The sequence below is a fragment of the Urocitellus parryii genome, unplaced genomic scaffold, assembly GCF_045843805.1.
Source record: "Urocitellus parryii isolate mUroPar1 unplaced genomic scaffold, mUroPar1.hap1 Scaffold_61, whole genome shotgun sequence".
Lineage (NCBI taxonomy): Eukaryota > Metazoa > Chordata > Mammalia > Rodentia > Sciuridae > Urocitellus > Urocitellus parryii.
In genome coordinates, this window is record NW_027554109.1 from 606,083 (window position 1) to 627,766 (window position 21,684).

Below are 21,684 nucleotides of genomic sequence, written 5' to 3' on the forward strand. Positions count from 1 at the left end.
TCACACATGGTATGATTTGGTTGCATGAAGTGCTCATATATAATAAGCCACCCTTAGGGAGAGCTTCCTATGTAGTATGCACTGTCCTATACTTTATTCATGGTAATTTGCTTAGTCCCCCAAATGTTTCCCAACTGCAACTCTGGGAAACAGATAAATTACAGGGGGCCGGGGAGGGAAGAAGAAAGGGAAGGATAAAGAAGGAGGAAGGAAAAGAGGAAATAGCTGGTTATTTCAAGTGATAAAACTAAAGTTTAATTTAGTTTTAGTTTTTTTTTAATTTTCTGTATTTTCTTCATGTTTTTGTGGTTATTGTTATTTTTTTATAATTCCTATACATTTCTTGGAATAAAATAAAAAAAATATAACATGCCTGGAAGAAGACTTAAAAGAAAAAAAATCTTTTCCCATCAGTTTTTATTAGCCCTTTCCCCAAACTTACCAATGGGTTAGGAATGCAGATATCCGATTAGAATTGGCAAAGCAGGGGTAAATTTCGAGAGGACATGATGTACAAAATTGGAAATTTTCCTGGTTCATCACTAGTCCCACCACATTATTATACAGGACAGACATGTCCTGCCTGTGGCTTCTCTGGGGTCCAGGTGGTAAAGTGGAAAAGATCCTGTTTTCTGGGGCTGATGCTGTCTTTGCTGTACAGACCCACACTCTACACCAATCTCTTTATTAAATTGCACATATGACCCTTAGCAATGTGCCCAGAGGTCAGCACAATCCCTCCTGAAGCCAGATTTGAGGACTGGTGCTTGTTGTTACATGTGACTGTCCTGGGATATGAGAGAAAGTGGGAGAGAACATGGGGTTGTCTTAAAAATGGGGAGATGGATGTTTCCCCATTTTCTTCCATCAGTTGCTTGCCAGGGGCCTCTATTTATTTAATTAATTCCCAGACTTTGGGGATGTCCTTCATTATAGGTGAACACATGGTGTATTCCAAAGGGAAAGATATTTTTTTTTTCTGTTATTGGGTTGGCATTTGAAAGCCTGTCATCCTTTCTGAATGCTGTATCTTAAATTTCTCAACTGACCCACCATTAGAGATTCTGAATTTTCAAGGAAGAATTTTAAGAAAAATATTTGGAGATGCATCCTATTAATTTTAATGGAGAGTAAGCAAATTCAATTTCCTCCAGTGTGGTGTTTAGCAAATAAGAAATCATTAAGCTCATACATTCCATTCACTGGAGACAGACAGGTCTATATTCCTAAAGAAAACTGAGCTTGCTCTTGATACTTGTTAGCAATGAGGAAAAGGTCCTGAAGTTTCTTAGAAGGTGTACACGATATCTAGAGGCAATTACAGAGTTGGGCTTTAAAATTACTTTTATGAAAAGGAACAACATTTGTCATTTTTGTCTAAAATCTTGATTTATCACATTCTGGGAGCTGAAGTTGAAATGCCGTGTTTTTATTTTACCTAACAGAATGCCTTGCCTGCAGGCAAACAGAATGTTGGATTAAAACTTTTAATACTCTGGGGCAAAATCTGCTGGTTTTAATAAGAGACAAAGGCTCATTTGGATCTTCTCTTCATACACAAACAAGCCGAGCTTCCGTTTATCATGTTCATTGCCTTAAGTCTGGGTGCACAGCATTGAAAAGGAGGTGGTTACCAGGGCACACATGGCCTGCAATGAGGGATAAATTTGAGGATCTGTCAACAGATGTACTCGCTCTCACAGGTAATTGTCTAACTCCATCTTCTTTCATTTGTAGCCAAGACAATTGATACAAATATCTTTTCTGAATTTTTCTCTTTCCAATTTTATTTCTCTTATTTCTTACCTCCATCCCTTCCTTTTCTCCTTCTTTTCTCATTCTGATATAATATTTTATTTTTTAAAATTATAATAATACATAATGAATAACTTTCATCATCAAAAGCTTTTAAAAAGTATTTTGTAAGTGTTAATTATATGAGATTTCTTTTAGGGAGTTTATGCTACTAACTCTATAATACATTTTAAATGCCTTAAATATATTTTTTAAATAAAAACTTTATGAGAATGATACTAATATTTTCTCTATTTTACACTCATCACTGAGACACAGAGATCTTAAGTAACTTGTTTAGCAGAAGGGTGAAGATTAGACCCCAAAATACTATGACTCTAATCCATGTAATCATCATGCTATGATGTTATCACAAATTGTAGCAGGCATCCAAAAACAAAAAAGTTTTTCTCCTGAAAACTGAAAATGAAAAAAACTATGAAAGTGTTAATTAGTAAGTAAGACTTTTATATTAAGTCAGGTGCATGCTCATTCCATCTAGGAATCTGAGAACAATCTAATACAACCTGTTTTTAAAACCATATCTCATGCTGTGATTTATAAACCTATTTAAAACTTTATGAATTAAATTATATTTTCTTTATAAACCACACCTTGGGAATATTTATCTTGGGCATTTAGTATCAATTAGAGGGAACAGTATACTTCCTGTATTTTTCCCCTTAACTTTGCTTCATTTTATACCTCAAAATAGGGTAGAAAAAATAAAGATCTTTTTTTTTGGTGGCATAGAAGTAATTTTTTTATTTGAAAACTGACTCTCTTAAAATAGTAAACTAAATTTTGCTTTTTTTACAGAGAGAGAGAGAGAGAGAGAGAGAGAGAGAGAGAGAGAGAGAATTTGTTTTCAATATTTATTTTTTAATTCTCGGCAGACACAACATCTTTGTTGGTATGTGGTGCTGAGGATTGAACCCGGGCTGCACACATGGAAGGCGAGCTCGCTACCACTTGAGCCACATCCCCAGCCCTTTGCTTTTTCTTATGGTAAGGTGTTTAGAAGATAAGAAATAAAACTAATTTTTGCATTTAATGGTATTTTAAGGAAAGGTCCTAGACAACCTAGAGAAATTGAATTTAATATTTCCATGAGAACAATTTGATTTGAAGTACAGCCATGCTACACATTTTGGAAGTTGTGTTGAATGAATCCAAGAGAATTTCACATTGATTTTCTCTAGTTTGTTCACATTTCACATTCAAGCTTTTAGGCTTGTGTTGAAAAATCAATGATTTTAGATCACATAATCACACATTTCTAAATAAATGATATTGTTTAGTAGGGAGAGGAGGGAAAAGAGTACCAGGTGATGAAATAATATAGGATGCATAATTTAAAAGATAGTTAATATGTCACTATTTAATGTTTTGTGAACATTTATGTCTGTAAAATACTTTTAGAAAAAAATGCTTATTGCAAAAATGGAAATACAATAATTTTGAGAAGTTTAAAGGAAAAACACTGGAATGTGAAGGTATGAGAATACTGTTATCAACAAGTATGAAACTGTTAAATTTGGGAGAAAATACAGATTAAAAAAACAAATTTCTGGGAAGAAATAGCAACCCGCAGCTCAGGTTACAGCAGCCGTCATCAGGTTAAGGAGAATCACATCAACTGATTTGGATGTGCTCACACTCAAAAACATAAAACAGTGCTAACGGTTGTGTCATGTCTGATCATTAAGAAAAATGGTATGTAGGTCACACACTCATGTACAGTTTTACTTCCTGGCTTTTAGAGAGGAGGATTTTGTGAGAAGTATCATTGATATCTATTTCCTTAGTATAGCTCCTATCTGTAGATGAAACATACAGAGTGAAAATTGTAAATAGCTATGACAAATAAATATTTGAATTCAGGATTTATTTTCTAGTTCTTTCATTAAAAAATTATTACCAAAGGAAACATTTTATGCTTAGTAGAAAGCTTAAGACAGCAAAAAGTGAAAACACCTCATATTTAACTCATGCTTAAAAGGTTGCCATCTCTTGCACAAAAATTTCATGTTGATTATTGTTATTTAATGTATTGTTTTTTATAATTACATGATGTATATTCTGAAAAAGTATGTGAGATTTTTTTTTTAAAAATTACGTTTTTATCAGAAACAATTTTTTGATGCACAAAAAATACATTGTCCTAAAATTGTAGGTAAGTCACAAATAAATAATACAATGATTTCATATATGTAGTCAAGGGAATAAGGATTAAAACTAAAATACTGAACTCTAAATCTAGAGTATCGAATCTCTTTTTCTTCCTCTTCCATTATTCTCCCCCCCCCCAGGGAATATTCAAGTTTTGCCCACAGTAATTTAGAAGCACTGGTCCTGAAATAGAGGGGAAAGACATCAACGGCCATAATTGAACCATTCACTCAGCTTACCTTTGAGAGCATATTTGATTGACATAATATAAAAATAGAATACAAATCTAGAAATAGACTTAAAACTGCTCTTGGAATTAGGACTAAATGGTTCATGAGATTGATGAGACAAAGGTACTATTACTCCAAATCACTGGCTTGAGTCCAGCTTACATGAAAGTGACTAATTCATTACCAGCGAACAATCTTCAGAAAATTATATGGTATTCTAAGTTAATATCTGTCTCCATATGAAGAGATCTTTCAACAAATGCTGGTTACAAAAAAATAAGTCCAGCTAACCAAAGAAACTAAAAAAAAAAAAAAAAGACACCACTTACTTGAAGTATGTATCCTGTATCTTATATGTGTTGGACAAACATTTTAAATACTTGTAATTATAAAATGAGATTATTGAACAAATGGTTCCTGAACCATTATATCAGGATGTGTGTACAAGAGATTATAAATATGATGAAGAGATCATTCAGTTCATTAGAAACTTTTGAGGAATATTATTTTTAATGTGTTTTTTGACTAAATGTTCCACTGGAATTATATTGTATTTCCTTAGAGTTCTGAATTCTTACTTTTCTTTCCCTGTTAAAATTCAGCCTCCAGGTCTAACCCAACATATGGAACACTCCAAATGACATGGACAGTTCCTATAACTTATGAAGTCCCAGGTTTGTGTTCTGGAGGATACCATTTCTGTGGTCCCCTCCCAGTTCCTCCACCTTCAGTAGTGTGCATTTCCTGAGCCTTGGGTGGAGACAGGATAAATAGATGAAAGTTGGGATTAATGGACAGGTTAATAAATATTAACCTATTTTTAGTTTAGAGAGGTAGTCAGTGTATAAGTAGACTTATTTCAGTCAATGTATAAGTAGATATTTTACTAAGATTTCACTAGTTAAACTGAAATTAAAAACAATATTATAATTGAGTCAGGAACAGTGGCACAAGCCTGTAATCCCTTTTTGGGAAGCTGAGGCAGGAAGATAAGGGAGTTCAAAGCCAGCCTCGGCAACAGTGGGGCACAAAGCAATTAAGTGAGAAACTGTTTCTAAATAAAATACAAAATAGGGAAGGGATGTGGCTCAGTGGTTAAGTGCCCCAGGTTCAAACCACAACACACACACACACACACACACACACACACACACACACACAAACACACACACTCAATATCTATCCATAAAAATAATTCTTTAAAATCTAATTAAAAATTTATCTATAAAAGCAAATAAAATATCTTTTTTCCTTGAGCTTCAGTGATTTACTTTGGGAATACACCAATCTGAATTAACTCTCCCATGTCCAATTCCACTCCTCAGAAAAAGAAGAAAAAGGAAAGAAAAATTAAAAATGAAAAAAAGGAATATACATAATCCTCAAGAAAATATTTAGTGGTAAACATGACTAAATAAATAGTCCCTGACCATGAAAATTACATTGCCTTATGCCCAGAGATGGCCCACTTGTACCTTATTTACTTCTAACTTTAATGAAAATTATAGTAACTAAAATTTTTTGAGAAAGAAATCATGTAAATAAGTACTTCAAAAATAAAAGGCAATGGAGAATAATGCAGTCCACAAGGCAGAAGATGGTTTCCCTAGATAAAAAATAATCTATTGATACAAACACCTGAAAATGATAGAAAATTCAAAAGGAGATTGATTGACATATTTGCAGAAGGAAAACAAAAGAAAGATACTCTGGTGATTGGGTAGTAATGTTGCTTCTGTAGAGGTAACAATAGCTTCCTAAAATAAATTAAAATGACCCCTCCTGCTGCAAGATGTCACACTATTCCCATTTCTCTGAGAAAAAACATTCAGGGACTCCTTCTCTTTACATGTTCTTCATGAAAGCAGAGACTTATAAATGTATTCTAGAAACTTCCACGAAGACATGAAATAAAAGTTTCTTTCAAAGCAAGCATAATAAAACTGAAGTAGGATTCTAATAATTCACATTGAAATCAAAGCCAATGCTTGGAAAGTTTGACTTTAGAACACATCTCTCTCAGAACACTAACAAATACATACACATTAACACATTAAATTAGATATATGTTAATTCTAAATAGTTTCAGTTAACACCAATAAAACTTTCCACTTTCCTAAAAGCTGTGGCATTTTTAAAAATTATTTATTACAGTGGGCTAGGGTTGTGGCTCAGTAGTAGAGTGCTTGCCTAGCATGCATGAGGCATTGGGTTTGATCCCTGGCACCACATAAAAATAAAACAAAATAAAGGTATTGTGTTCATTTACAACTAAAAATATATTTTTAAAAAATTACTACAGTAAAATTCAGGTATACACTGCTCTTAGGAGAAAATTCAACCAAATAAATGCCATCAGAGAAAAAATTTAAGAATATATGAAACCTCGCATTCTAATTAAAAGATATAAACAGCATCTAAAAAATGGTTCTTGAGCTTTCTAACATACTAATTATATCAAATGATTAATAGTTCATCTTAAATATGCAAATAGTACTAATGAAAACTTATGAGAAAGAAATAATATTTTCCTATAGTACTGCAATATCTCAAGGAAATGAGAGAAAACATGACATAGAAAAGACAAGTATTTGATGTCATAGGATGAATGACATATTATGCAAAAATATACCACTAGGTCAAACTAATTAAGGAAATTTCCAGAGTATTTGCTTACTTATCTTAAAAACAGTATCAATAGCTTTAATAATCAATAAACCAATATAAGCAATTCAGCTTAACTGGGTTGTGATAAAAACCTAGCTGTAACATTGAACTTTTTGAGAGGTTGGTTTTCTGAAGGCACTGCAACAACTTTATGATGAACTATTGCAGCAAAATTTTAGTGATAGGACTGTGTAAATTATAGGCCTGTTACCTTGAAGATAAATAATAGAAAGTAGCTACTTTTATACTAGAGAACAATATTCTGCAATTTAATGTAGGGTGAATAAGTGACTTTAGGGATCCCATGAAGCTTCTTAGATTTGAATAAAATATCAAGGAGACACTCTGTTCAATTAATAAAAAACATGATATGAAAAAGTGAATTAAAACAAATCAACAAATACATCATATTTGTATTCACCATTTTCATTTTTAAACATTTAGTAGTAATGCTATTATTGTTTACTCAGGGCCATTAATAAAACTGATGGGTGTAAACAATTTAGAAAAAAATAAATGTAGTTATGACTGAGGTCTAACATAAATTTAAGTGAGTATAATAAATAATCATGTTGTTCTAGAACTTTTTTCAATTATTTTCAATCTTTGAGTTTGGTATTCTCACTGAATACCCAGAGAAAATATCTGTGACCCACTTCTATGTTCTCTAATTTCATTAACTTGACTGTTTAATTAGAGTTACTAAATCTTATTTTAAACAAAGGCTAGAATTAAAATATTAGAAGAGAAATATGCAATTAAAACATACCAATAATGCTACAGGAGCATAAAGGAATTTGAACTACTGTGTCACTATTTAAGACATGACAAGAGGATTAAAGTTATCTGGACTTGGGACAGACAATGAGATTCAACCAGGGTAATAGTGAGGTAGTAGAAGGGAGAGCAAACAACAGGGGAAGAAAAGAAAAATGAGAATAATATTTTTCCTGAGAAGACAGACAGTCAAAAGAGCATTCATTCTACTGCCTGGTGGAGATATGTGGGTAGTACCTGTTGGCGTCACTAGTGTGTGTATTGGTGCAGAGGACATGTAGGATTACTGTACACAGCAGATTAGGATGACAGGTAGTGTCATGTTATAAAGTCAAACATCATTCAACACTGATGGGATGTCCAAATATGATTGCCTATCAATTCATTTTCTGAAAATTTTAAAAGTACATAGTCCATGGTTCTATCATCCCTGCCTGTGGTTCTGACCCACTATAATTTCTAATGGTTAGTCAGATTGGGAAGGAACTTCTGCAACTCATCAGCAATAGAAAGCCAAGATGTTTTTGACATGGTCTTTTCTTGATAACTGTATCATCTGTGTTTCAGGAGCTGTGACATTTCCAGTTTTCGATAAGTATGATCAAGACCACATTTTCAGAGTTTACTACACAGACTACCAGATGCAAAGTACTCTGACAATTACCCTGTCTCTTAAGTTGTTCACCCCCCCTTCATTGTTGCATTTTCCCTGCTTAGTTGCTCAATTACTTATTGTCTAGTCCCACTCCCACCCTCATCCACGTATGCATACTTCCAAAGAATCTCAAAGAGAGTAAAATGTGGCTGACCTTTCAATGCTTATTTATCTACCCCCAGAACACTGCATGGTACTGGAATGGGTACTGAAAAAGTGTTGTTATAGTTTAAGTAAAAGGATGATATGTAAATTGTGGGGGGATGTTCATGTATGTGTGTGTGTGTAAATCTGGGCCAAAGTTCTGGGTCCCATTCTATAGAACACACAACTAAAGTTGATTTCTCTGCAAAATATTCCTCTATAAAGATGACCAGAAGTTATTATACATATCTGCTTTATGAAGGGATGAGTGACAGAACAGCTTCAAAATCAACTTTTAGGGCTGGGAATGTTGCTCAATGGTAAAGCATTTGCCTGGTATATGTGAGGCACTGGATTCAATTCTCAGCACTGAATATATATAAATTATTAAAAGGGTCTCTCAACAACTAATATTAGTGTGTGATTTTATATATACAAAATTAGTTTTTAAGTCAATCAGCATTTAGTAATTTTGGATTCTGCAGGGACTTGAAAAGAAATAGTCTTGTATAAATCTTCAAAAACTTTGAAATAATCTTTGAGAGCAAAGAGAAAAAATGGTAATTATGAGCTTAGTACAGTTTATAACCTCAGTTATAAATCAAAGTTTATAGTATGAAGGTGCATTTAAGATATTCTATTTAATATATTTATTTTAAAATGAGAAATATAGGCACCAGAAAGAAAAATGGTTACAAAAGAGAGAAACAGTTAAGTAATAGGACTTAGACCTTGATTATCAAGATCTAATTAAAGTAATTTTAAGTTGAAAATAAAATATTAACTAACTAAATTTTAAAATGAAACAGAATAACTCATTGTAGGTTAGAATTATAGTATTTTCTGAAATTTTAACATGGAGTCAACTTGATTGTGTTTAATAGATTTTTATCAAATAAATTTAAAATATATAAATTAGACACTAATCACACAAAGAAAATATCAGAGAAAGTTACTTGAAATTAGAACTGGCATTGTCCTATTCATTCTTATGACAAATAAAAGTTTACTAATTCATAAAGCAATGAAAAATTTAGCATTGTGTATAAAAAAGGAATTCGGCAACCTGTGTTGTGGGATGCAATTTAATTTTAAAGCTTGTTTTCTGTAGTGATAAGGATAATTTCCAAATCTCCTTTTTAATGTGTTCCATATGTCTTGTGATAAAATACTGTGCACAGAAGAGAACACTGCTGAAAATGCATTTAGTTAGTAATGTGCAACACGGGAGGCACACTGGCAACAAGAAAATGTTCTGTATACAGCCTGTTAAACTTTTAAAAGGCAATCTTTTTTAAAAAATACTTTTTTAGATATTGATGGACCTTTATTTTATTAATTTATTTATATGTTGTGCTGAGAATCAAACCCAGTGCTTCACACATGCTATGTAAGTGCTCTAACACTGAGTCATAACTGCAGCCCCGAAAGATCATCTTAATTAAATAAGCAGAACTTGTATTCCATCTTGCTAGGAAAGCAGCAATCTATTATTCAATCATCCAGCAGAGAGAAATGATAAAGCTGTTTCAATGTGGTCTAGTAAAAGCAACAAGTAATTGAATATATCACAGTCATTGTCTAAATACTCCATAAAATTATTATTTCTCCAAAGTTTTTGAAATGGAAAGAAAGGCATTCTCAAAAAAAAACAGATATTTTTCTCTTTATTAAAAAAGGGAATATTAAGAAAAAAGGGCATGATCACCAACTGAAATAAATAAGTCTCTTTAGCCCCTACAAATTATAGTTTAGGATAAAATATCTAAAAGCCTACTTTGTTATTTTGTATACATAAGATTCCATTTTGTCTTCATTAAGCATAAGAAATCCTATCAAGTAAAAACTTACATAACCACAGAAGGGAAAATAGAACCCTGGAACTTTATTGACCAAAATTGTAAACAAGAAAGTCTATGTAAAAATCATGTAATTCACACATTTTAAAAATGTTTTTTTTTCCAATATTGATCATTAAAGAACATTTTAGAAATATAATTCTTATTTGTATGAAATAAGTACTCTTTGGAACATGAGTGACAACAGCAATATTAGTCCTACTGCATTTCACACTGGAAACATAATACATAAAATTTCATACAAATTTGCTTTCTAGAGCAAGGTTAAAAAAGGCAAGAAACTCTCTGAATAATTCCTTGGGGAAAAGAAGCAACTGTACCAAAAACAATTGAACAGATTATGTCTACTATCCAAAGGAATCAGTTTTCCTTCAATATCTTCTCAGTTCTCTACACAGCATGAGATGTAGAAAAAAGAGCAATATCTTGAAGAATGAAGCATGGAAGCTACTGGGGAGGGGACCTGAAACATACTAAATATATTTGTGGCAGAATTAATTCTAACACCCAGGATGAAGCTGATAATGTTAGAGTGAGCTGTCAAGTGAAATGGGAAATTTTTTTCCATGCATTTTCTAATGAGTTTTACTACATCCCCCAGTATTTATTTTAAGACATTCTGCTTGTCAAGGTGGAACTCCTGTACTCATTTTCAGATTAGTGACTATTTTAAAAAAATCTTTACTCCATTCTAAAATATTAATAAAATAGTCCACTTCAGTATAATTCCCTTTATCCTGAAGGCACCTCATTGATTTCTTTAAAAAGCCAACTAAAATAAAAGAGCCCACTGAAGGATTCCACTGTTATTCATTCTTTGCTTTTGTCCTAACTTATGACTTACATGTATAAATTTATCTTGTTCTATGATCTAAATTCTTGGATGTTTCAAGTTATACAAGTTTGAGGGTAAGTCTTATGTCATATGTGACTTTGACTATGACATTTAGTACATAATATTAGCTATTTCTAAAATCTGCTCTGTTTGCTATCACACTTAAGACTTTTTAAAGACCATTTTTTTCTTGCTTTACATCATTGGAGATTAAATTCAGAAAGCATGTATCCCAATTTAGAGTAAATTAGTTTAAATCAAGGCAACTAAAACAATTTTTTAGTTAAAAAGATTTAATATAATTAAATTTCCATCAAAAGCTTATTGAAGTTTGATAGAAATATTATATGTATTCTCCACTATTCAGAGTTAAATTAGCTTTACTTTGGAAGGTAAAAAACAAACATTTTAAAGTTTCTTCTCTTCAATTAACGTTGCAGATATATAAGAAAATTGGAAGGCCTTATTTAATAGTACAAGATTAAAGTAAACCATAGTATGTGCTTCTAAATACATATGGAATATAAATCAGACAATAAAAGAATACTAAATAGTTTGTTAGTAGTAAGTTCTCAAATATTCTGTACAACTTTTTCTTACTTTTCAGAAATTTTAAAATGTTAAATATTTATACCGTTCAATTCCTAAGTGATGCCTCAATTTAAATGAATAGGCCATATCTCATAATCAATTTATAGCAAATAAAAATGAATATTAAACTTAAATACTACCTGTGCATTTCTCATGTTGTTCATCCGTTTGAGATTTAATTTTAAATAATTTCATAATCAAGTTATTTATAGAATTATATAACTCATTAGGAGATTTTAAATAATTAGATTTTTAATAAACCCAATTATTTAAAAGGCTGTGTCTTTTAAGTATTTCCAGTTTGTCTTAAATGGAATATTTCCACCTTAATTGAAAATTAGAATAAAATATGCAAAATGATTTTAGGAATCACATATGCTTAGTTATTGGTGCTATTAAAATAATTTCAAAAAAAGAATGATGGAAAATGTTAGACTGTTTTTCATTTAGCTTTCTTTCTTTTTCAAGTCTATCATACTCTAGCAAAAAAAGCATTTATGAGTGAACTTTTTCCCCAAAAATGTGAAGTCAGGATGCCGCAGTCTGGCTGGGCACAAATCACTAAGCCGCCACAAAGCACTTGTATATCAAACAGAAAGCTTTATTGCCCAAACTCTACCAGCACTCCAGGCACACTCCCCGCTTACTCTTCCAGCACTCTACAGGGCTCCATCCCAACTCTCTGGGAACCCCATAACAACTCAACTCCAAAGTAGTGGGTGCCTGAGGCAGCAAGAGCTGCCCTATTGCCAGACAGCAAAGGTCTAATATACAACTGAATACACAGCTTAACTAACCATCATCATCTCAATGGCTTGCTGGTGGCACCTTTCAACCATTCCCTCTGGCAAAATGCCAGGTGTCATTCTGACTAGGCTGTGGCCCTCAACATCAGGATATTAAATGATGATCTTAATTGTCCAAGATTTATTTTGGTTTAAAAAATTAGAAATTATTTACCATTGCAATAGACTACAAATATGGAAAAAAGTTTTGCATTGGGAACAGCTATCCAGATACATAGTGTGTGTGTGTGTGTGTGTGTGTGTGTATGTGTGTGAGAGAGAGAGAGAGAGAGAGAGAGAGAGAGAGAGAGAGAGAGAGAGAGATCCACCTGTCTGATATCCCGTTTCTTTTTTTTTATCCTTTAAATTGTGTTCTAAAAAATCCAAATGTTCTTCAAGCAGATTTTTATTTCTGTCATTTGTACTGTATGATTCTGAAGGGACAAAAGTTCACACTTAAGCAAATCAACAAAGAAGCAATAAAAATACAACAAAAAGTCTTACTACATTTCAATACCACATGCAAATAAACTGCGTTTTTTCAGTTTTACATTGGGCTGTATTACAACTTCATCAGTCCACCAAAATATGGAAGGTAGTACTTACATTTAAATTGGATAAATAAAGTAGTGAATAAAAGCCTCCATAGTAACATTCAGATAGACCATGACTGTCAACTGTGACTTATTCAGAGGCTATAAATTACCTCTATTCAAATGCATCCTCAGAAAGATCCAAAAGAAACTGGCCAGTTAGGAATGCTCTAAAGGTGGTACGATATCTTTCCTGCTTGGCCTTCAATGTCAAGGTCATCATTTTTGACCAAAAGTTGTACTGATCAAATATTCACTATGTATTGAATGCCTAGCTCTTATTTAAATTAAGTAAATATTGGTGACACATCTGATATAATGAGTTAATATTGATACTAGTTTTCTCTCTTTGGTTGAAATACATACAGGATTGTGATATGCACACATACATATATAGACACAAACAGGTCATTTGTTTGCATACCTAACATACATAGATTGTGCTGTAATCACTCCTTGTAAATAAATCTTGGGATGGTCCAAGACTAACAAGGAACATTGCAATTTTTATTGTCAGGGTTTTTTTTTTTTTTTAATTGGGAGAAATATTTTAATAGCAAATATGCTGGAAAAGAATATTTTAATACAGAAACATCATCACACATTTCACCTAAATCAAAGGGAAAATATGATTCAATTTTAAAATTTGCATTTTAAAGCAATATTTTTGGAACAATTACAGATCTACACATAATCAGATCAAAATGATGCTCTTACTTAAAAATAATTTTTCTATTGGTTGTTCAAAACATTACAAAGCTCTTGACATATCATATTTCATACATTAGATTCAAGTGGGTTATGAACTCCCATTTTTACCCCAAATACAGATTGCAGAATTACATTGATTATGCATCCACATTTTTACATAATGCCATATTAGTAACTGTTGTATAATTTTAACAAAAGAAGTCAATAAATTAATACATGTCAAGGATATCTCCAATCTGGTCTTGTATTTGAAGTTATAAGTAGATTCACACAAATTTACCTACTAAAATTTCTATACATACATATATGTACATGTATACACAATATTCATGCCCGGTCCTTTACTTAAAAATATCTTAGACTAGGAAGATTATCTTTCAAGTTACTAGTTTTTTTGTTATTTTTATTCATAATAAATTTTAGTTTGGTTACTTAAGCTAATTTTTCCCTTAATAAAATTTACATCCAAGTACACACATGGACACTGGTACACTAACACATACAGGAAACAGAGAAAAAATAATAGGATAATCCCAAGGAATCTCTAATAAATTTTTGCTATACCAATTTCAAACCCACCAATACACCTAAATTTTAAGAAATATTTTGGTAATTTTTCTAATATCTACTTTTCTGGGTTGTAATTGTGCAGTTTTCTAAGGAATTGCCATACTGCTTTCCATATTGGCTGCACCAATTTGCAGTCCCACCAGCAATGTATGAATGTGACTTTCCCCACACATCCTCTCCAACACTTATTTGTTGTTTGTATTTTTTATAGCTGCCATTCTTACTGGAGTAAGATGAAATATTAGAGTAATTTTGATATGTATTTCTCTAATTGCTAGAGATATTGAATATTTCTTTTCATATATTTGTTGATTGACTGTATATCATCTTTGGAGATCTGTAAAAATAAGAGAACCATAATAGCTAAAGCCATCTTTTACAAGAAGAGTGAAGCAGGTGGTATCAGTATAACAGACCTTAAACTATACTACAGAGAAATAGTAACAAAAATGACATGGTATTGGAACCAAAATAGTTTTGTAGACCAGTGGTACAGAATATAGGACACAGAGACAAACCTACATAATTACAGTTATCTTATGTTAGACAAAGGCACCAAAAAATATTGAATAAAAGTTAGCCTCTTCAACAAATGGTGCTGGGAAAACTGCAAATTCATATGCAACAAAATAAAATCAAGCCCCTATCTCTCACCATGCACAAAACTAAGCTCAAAGTACATCAAGGACCTAGAAATTAAATCAGAGATCCTGCACCTAACAGAAGGAAAAGTAGGCCCAAATATCCATCATGTTGGATTAGGCCCCAACTTTCTTAGTAAGACTCCTATAGAGCAAAAATTAAAATCAAGAATTAATAAATGGGATGGATTCAAACAAAAAAATCTTCTTCTCAGCAAAAGAAATAATCAGGGAAGTGAATATAGAGCCTATAGAATGGGAGATTTTTACCACTTGTGCATCAGATAGAGCACTAATCTCTAGGATATATAAAAAAGTAAAAATTCTTAACAATAATAAAATAAAATAACCCAATCAATAAATGGGCCAAGGAGCTGAACAAACACTTCTCAATGTAGTTTTAATTTGCATTTTTAAACTTCTAGAGATGTTGAACTTTTTAAAATATATTTGTTTAGTGATCATATTTCTTCTGTGAAATACCTGTTCAGTTCCTTAGCCCATTTATTGATTGGGTTATTTAGGTTATATTTTGTTTTCTTTTGGTACAGATGGCAAAGATTTTTCTCCCATTCTGTATGCTCTCTGTTCATGTTCTTGACTGTCTCCTTTGCTATGAAGAATCTTTTTACTTTAATACTATCTCATTTGTTGATTCTTCATTTTGCTTCTTGTGCTTTAGGAGTCCTGTTGAGGAATTTGGTTCATACGCAGATAGGATGGAGATTTGGGTCTAATTTTTCTTCTAGTAGGTGTAGGGTCTCTGGTCCAATGCCTTCCTTGATGATGTACTTTGAGTTGTTCAGCTCCTAATATCATCACCTAGTTGGCTAGATTTCAACCTATGAATATTGAAATGAGAGTAATATTTGGATAATGTTAGACTCAGTTATTTCCTCCCTATAGGTATACAGATGGCCAACAAGCACACTAATAGATGTTCAACATCACAAATCATTCAGTAAATACAAAACAATACTTTAATGAGATATTTTTATAGCAATCAGGATGCTAATATAAGAAAAAATTATATCAAACTTCGCAAGTATCGAAATAGGGAACATTTTTGTACACTACTCTTAGGAAACTGCAATGTTATAGCTACTGTGAGAAAAGTATGCCATTTCCTTCCTAAAAAAGTAGGATTCTTATGAATTATGTTCTGAGTATATATAACCAAAATATTTGAAAGCAATTCTCAAGTCAATAGTAGTACATCTATGTTCATAGCAGCATTATTCACAGCAGCTAAAATATACAGATAAGCTAAATATCAATTGATGAATTTTAACAAAAATATGATATATAGTATGTATACATACATATCTAAAATATGTTGCATAATATATATATATATATATATATACACACACATACATTTATATGTACAAAGGATAATAATCAATCTCAAAATAAGGCAGTTCTCACATATGACACAATATATGTAAATCTTGACATTATGCCAAGAGAAATGAGTCACAAAAAAGACATTTACTGTATGATTTCACTTATAAAAGTAGACAAAATAATAGATACAGAAAGTAAAATGCTTGATGCTAGGTCTGAAGTCAGGGGAAAAAGAAAAGTATTGCATAATTGAGAAAAATTTTAGTTTTTAAAATTGAAAGCAGTATAGAGGTGGATGACACTAATCGTTATATTACATTATGATTGTGTCTAATAATATTAAACTGTATACCTAGAATTGTTTAAATTGGTAGATTCTTTCATGTATTTTACAACATTGAAAAATGGGAAAAAATGTATTGCCGCTCTTTTTATTAATAATTTGACAACAATGATACACCAGTTGAAAATAGGACTCCTACTGCCTACACCTACTTAAAAAAGTATTGTTATATGCCAATTTAAAAATAACTTTTTTTTTTTTTTGGTCAGAAGAAACGGCTACCATTTGTGTGGGGCAAGGCAAGTACTAAATAACTTTGGAATGCTTTATCCCAAAAATGTGTTTAAAGATTAGAGGTGGTGAAATAAACAGATTGCCAATCATCAGATTAAAGACTATTGGAATGTTAATAGTGATTATTGGGTTACTTGATTTCAAACACTGGATAAATAAAAATCCAAGAAGCCAAATTGCTACTAAAGAACAATTTGGAATTATATTTGTCACTGGTATATACTACATATCAACTGTTAATCTAAAACTTGATTCAATTTTCTGGTCCAATGGGGACTTACTTAATGATTTCAATAGCATTTAGCAATATGGAAGTAATATTCCAGGTATGCCCATTCACATGAAATAATATATATACAGTACTACTGCAGCTCTGCAAATGACTGGTTATATAATGGCCCTAGGGAAAAATTAAGAATGCTCTAATATAGAACTTTAGATAAAAATATATAATTTTCCCTCAATACCTGCTGGGGACTGGTGCTTGGAACCTCAGTAGATACTGAATTCCATGAATCTTCAACTCTCTTATATAAATTGATAGTATTTGTGTATAACCTAAACAAATCCTCATGTATACTTTAAATAATCTCTAACTTACCTGTAACATCTAAAATAATGGAAATGCTACATATTTACTTGTTATGCTGTATTTTTCAGGGAACAATGACAAGCAAAAATTTTACATCTTCATTACAGACACACCATTTTCTCCAACTCTTTTCAATTCTGGAGTTATGTAGGATCAACTGTATAAGTACATGCTATTCAAAATTGCTCTTTACATTGTGTTATCAGGCAAGATAGTATTTAAGAAACATGAGACATGTAGAAATGATTGGTGCAACAGCCTTAAAGAGCATTTTTCCCTATTTAGGTTGAATATTTATTTACACTACAGGAATATTATAAATGTTAGTTGCTTACGTTGTTTTGCTTTGTGTTAGAAAAGGCAGGCAAGGAGTTTTTGGTTTAGATATGGGGTCTCTCTCAAAAGCTCATGTGAGATAGATAATCCAATAAAGTTCAGAGGTGATTAGATGATGAGAGTTGTAACTAAAAAACTGGCTTTACCCACTGATATGGATTAACTGGGAGGAAAGTGTTGGCAGGTAGGATGTGACTGCAGAAAGAGGTCCCAGAAGGTTTTTGTTTTGAGGTATATATTTTTATCTCTGGTGAGCAGAATGCTTGTGCTTGTGTGCTCTCTCTCTCTCTCTCTCTCTCTCTCTCTCTCTCTCTCTCTCTCTCCCTCTCTCTCTCTCTCTCCTGTTTCCATGTTCCGAGCTACATTCATCTGTTTTGTCCTTCTGCTGCCTCACTTGGGTCCAGAGCAATGGAATTGGCTCTCTATGAATTGAGACCTCTGAAACTTTTTTGTTCTACATTTCCTTTATCAGGTATTTTGGTCACAGCAGCAAAAATGCTAACTAAAACACAAGTTAGGGGAAAAAAGAACATAAAATTACTTGAAATGTGTTAATGAAGCAAATATATGCTATTTGTATACAAGATTGAGTACTGTTATTAGAGGAAAAGTTATAAACATCCTTTTCATCATTTTATGTTTGTTAAATTACAACTGATGAAGAAAAGTCTATTTTATAGAGGAATCCCAAATAATAAATGAGGAGAAGGGATAAAATTAACATATAAATTGTTTGTAACTTTAAGCAAGTACATATTCTGAAAAAAGTCACCAATAACCACTAAATATTAGATATGCTATGGTGATAAACAGGGTATTCCCATAGTGTGGCATTATTACATAATAGATAAATTGCAAATTGCATATGTAATCAAGCTTGGGATCAATAATTATAAGTCTTCTGATGTGATTCAAAACAAATTGCTTAACATTATTTACTGGTATTGAAATATTACTTTAGCTAAATTTAAGTCTTTTGGTATAGGTTCTGATCTGTATGAAATTTATGAAATGAAATATTTTATAAGAAATATATATAAAATCAAAAATTTAATGGGTAAAAAGTGTCATACTTCTAAATTTAAAAAAAATTAAAATGTATATAATATCAAGTAACAAGACACATAACTGGATATTTGATTAAAATATATAACATTTTGAGAAATGTTTAGAGGTTTTAAGTAACATTAAATATTAAGAAACAGATTTATTATTACTTTAAGTATAATAAAAATGAACTCTTGTAGGAGAAATCCCATGTGCTTATGAAATGCATACTAATGTATTTAGGAATGAAAAGTCATTTTGTGAGAAGCATTTCTCCAAAAATACTTTAAATAGGTGCACACTCACACACACACACACACACACACAAGCCCAGAAACACACAAATACATGATAATACAAATGTGTTATGATTACTTTGGAATATCAACTTTATTTAATTAAGAGATGTCTAGAATTAAGAGATTCCTGGTTGTGTCAATGAGGGCATTTCCAGAGATAATTGGTTTTTGGGACATCAAAGAGGGAGACCAGTGCTGGTATGGGCAACAGTGTTCAATAAACTGGGATCCAAGATGGAGCAAAGGGTCAAAAAAGGAAGGAGCCCAGGCGGAGGCAAGCATGATTCTTGAATGGGTGCATAGATTTCTGCAGCCATCATCAAAGGACACCAGATTTCAACTCCTTCACTTTTCTAACATGAACTCTGACCAGTTATTCTCCAGGTAGTTGCTAGGCTTCAGTCACATACTTGGACCACATTGTTGGTTCAAGGCTCCATCTCCTTGGACCGAGCAGCTGCTGGTTCCCCCAGCTCTCCAGTGTGCAGATGGCCATTATGTATCACCTTCCAAACATGTAATCAAATCTAGAAAATCCCCTTTTATAATCTTACATGGAGATATCCTATTGGGACTAAAAGTGGTTCTAGAGAAATAAAATTGTAAGTTGATATTTTCTTAGTTGATTTTGTGGTTTCTGGAGTTAATTGTCTACATTGGATAGACCTAATGTTCCTAAAGCTTGTAGTTCATGTCATGAACGCTTTAAAGCCATATACATAGTGAATGCATTTGATACTCATAATATGCCACTTGTGAGAGTCAAAATATTTAGTGACTCTATAAATGATATTTTTAACAGTTCTGGAAAACTAAGGAATATAATAATGTTCCCTGGATACTTCTTCACTGAACAACTAAGGAATATAATAATGTTCCCTGGATACTTCAACACTGAACAACAAAAAGAAGTAGCTCAGGAACTCATTTTTTATTTTTCATCTCTAGGTGTGCGTATGCAATCTAAAGTCTTCTTAGTGTGTACTGAAGGAGAAACTTCTCTCTTTCAGTCAATGAAAATTGACCATAAACCTCCAACCTGTCATAGATTGAATTACAATGCAATTTTAGCTCTTATCCATAAACAGTGTCTGCAATGAAAGTAAAGTTACTGCTAGGAAAAAAAAGGACATTCTGTAATTTTGAGAACAGTTGAGAGGACACTGAATAGGCTGGGGAAATTCCTACATTCTGTTGGGTTTTAGAGGAAGCGACTTTCCAATCCTTAGTGCCAGTGACATCTCCACCCCCAAGTACATACTCTGGTTTTGATCTCTTTATCTCTCTGAAAGAATGGATTCTTCATTGCCTGTGGAAAAACAAGGATCTTTCTTGATGATATTGCCCAGCCAGACAATGCTGGTACTCCTCAGTACCCACATTCACCACCTACTTTTACTTCTAGACCTATAACTAGACCCAAATCTAAGCAGCCTCCTGAAGGAGAGTTATAAAGTGTGAACCATGAGGAAGTGCATTACACCAAAGGAACTTCCTGAGTTTTACAATGTATACAAACAGAGGTCTGAGGAACATGTGTGTGAATGGATTTTAAGCATGTGGGATAATGGTAGAAGAAACATAAAATTAGACTAGACTGAACCTATTAATATTGGCTGGTTAAGCAGATATTCTGAATTTAATGTAGCAGTTTAAATTGCTAAAAAATTTACTAATAATTTATTCAGTGGGTTGTCTGAATAAGGATCAAATTGTAATTGTGAATGAGCCAAAAATGCCTTATTCCTTGGTTTACTGTTGATTATGGGACTCAAATTTTCAGAGAAACTGGAATGCTGGATTTTGCAAATAAGACCTTCTTCTCCACAATATAAAGGTCTAGAAGATGTGCATTCATTACTACTTTAAGAAAGATTTATCAGAGGAGAATCAGTATCCTTGATGAGATCTTTCATTGCTCTTCTTTATATGTCATTTCTTACTATGAGAGCTGAAATTATGCAATTAGAAAACTGAAATGCAATGAGTATTATTGGATTTCAAAGTATCAGAGACCAAGTGACAGCACTCAACAACTACAGGCAACTTGGTTCATACCATAATGCATAGCAAAGTAGAAGCAATGACTAGAATCTTCTGACTTATGTACATCTAAGACCTTGGCTAATCAGTCATGGTATTTTCAGAAGTCATTATGATGGAAAATTAAAGTGCATACTCCATTTATATAAGCATACAAATTTCAGAGCAAATGTGCAATAGCAGAAAATCATGGTTTCTCAGCCAATGCCAAGACTTCAGTAAGTTTAAGTCTCAAGGGAATAAGTTAAGGGAAGGCAAGTTACTTTTGAAGAAGGACGTTGTTACAGTACCAAAAAGTTAAAATGTTAATCTTTCTCCCATTCTTCCCCTAAGGGGCCTATGGACTTTAACCAGGGTAAATGTAAATTAGGGAAAAGGCAATGATATAGTCTTTGGGGGACAATGTCTCTGAATTGACA